General features: G+C 32.1%; 1 non-coding gene across 1 annotated transcript; it reads right to left on the bottom strand.

Moving 5' to 3' along the window:
- Positions 1–1,367: 1,367 nt before the first annotated feature.
- On the bottom strand, positions 1,368–1,471 carry LOC122274845. Its single transcript, XR_006228387.1, has one exon. It is a non-coding gene; the product is annotated as a small nucleolar RNA R71 (small nucleolar RNA).
- Positions 1,472–1,686: the final 215 nt, after the last annotated feature.

Genomic DNA, 1,686 nt, shown 5'->3' with positions numbered 1-1,686 from the left:
GAGGTGAAGTTTAATGATTTAAATATTGTTTCCGAATCCACGTAAAATCTATTTTGCGAGCTTGATTGATGGAAAGATTTTATTATTGGATATTTTGATTATCTATATACTCGTCTTGATTCATTGTGATTTTTGAATACAGTGAATGCTTGAGGAATCCCTGTGGTATTCAAATAGATTTGTAAATGCTTTAATCATCAAACGTTCACGCTCAATCATAAGTGTCTGTTTTTCTCGATCTTAAATGCTAAATCTACCAATTAAACGGAATCATTATTCTAATTTAATTGAAGTAAATCGATCGGAAACAATATCATAAATTATTAGACGGATCCTCAAAACCTTAGTCTTTTTCCATATCAATTTATTTTATCATTTTAGTTTGATTCAGTTATTTTATCAATCTTCATTTGATTGCACGTTTCTTTTAATAATTTTGTTTCATTGTCTGAATTTATTTTCTTTATCACAAAAGTCAATCCCTGTAGATTCGATCCTGTAAGATACTACAACACCTGTATACTTGCAGGTAAAACTGCACTAGATTTTTGATTCATTAATTTGAGTCAATGTTTAGTCGCAACAAGTTTTTGGCGCCGTTGCCGGGGAATTGCAACGTGTGATAATTTTTTTTTTTTATTTTAGAAATCTTTTGCTAATTGTTTTTTATATTCTTTTTGCAGGTACGATTTTTCACGGAAAAAAAAAAAACAGAGCATGTAACATTGCTTCCATACTCATACCATTTGGTAATCTCGTTTAAAAAAAAAAATTCTTTTACTTTATTGCTTGTTTTGCATTTTATTTTTTCTATGATCAATCCTCTATGATGAATGATCTCGTGGCAACGTGATCAAACGGGTAGATTGAGAAGAGAGGAAATCGTTTTAAGTGAATTGGTTGATACTTTGTCTGGTAATTCAAAAAATTCTCATTCTAGTACGATGGCTGACCATCATAGTATTCATGATGAACAAGAAAATGAAGAGGCACAAAATAATCCGCCAATGAGAACTTTGCGTGAATATTTGCAGCCTACAAGGACAAGTACTCCATCTTGTATGATTTTTCCTACGAATATGGGGAATTTTGATTTAAAACTAGGAGTAATCCAATTACTTCCCAAGTTTCCTGGCTTAGATGCAGAAAGTCCTTATTTGCATTTAAAAGAATTTGAAGAGGTTTGTGCAACTTTACAAACTCAAACTATCAATGATGATGTGGTTAGATTAAAGTTGTTTCCTTTCTCTCTAAAAGAAAAAGCTAAAAATTGGTTGAACTCCTTGAGACCAAGATCTATTGGCACCTGGCAAGAAATGCAAAGAGAATTTTTAAAAAAGTTTTTTCCTACTCATAGGACCAACACTCTTCGCAGAAATATTATGAATTTTTCTCAAAAGGAAAATGAAACATTTTTTCAGTGTTGGGAACGTTTTAAAGAATTGTTGCTAACTTGCCCACATCATGGTTATGAGACTTGGCGCACAATTAGTTTTTTCTATGAAGGTTTAACATCTCAAATGCGTCAATTTGTAGAAATGATGTGTAACGGTGAATTTTTAAATAAAGATCCTGATGATGCTTGGGACTATTTTGACCAGTTAGCTGAAAATGTCCAATCTTGGGATAACACAGATCGTTCTGATCGGTCAAATAAGCTCAAACTCAGTGCCATGTCTCAAGAAG

This window comes from Carya illinoinensis, chromosome 8, assembly GCF_018687715.1.
Source record: "Carya illinoinensis cultivar Pawnee chromosome 8, C.illinoinensisPawnee_v1, whole genome shotgun sequence".
Classification (NCBI taxonomy): Eukaryota; Viridiplantae; Streptophyta; class Magnoliopsida; order Fagales; family Juglandaceae; genus Carya; species Carya illinoinensis.
Note: the sequence above shows the minus strand (reverse complement) of the source record. Positions and strands in the feature narration are given on the sequence as shown.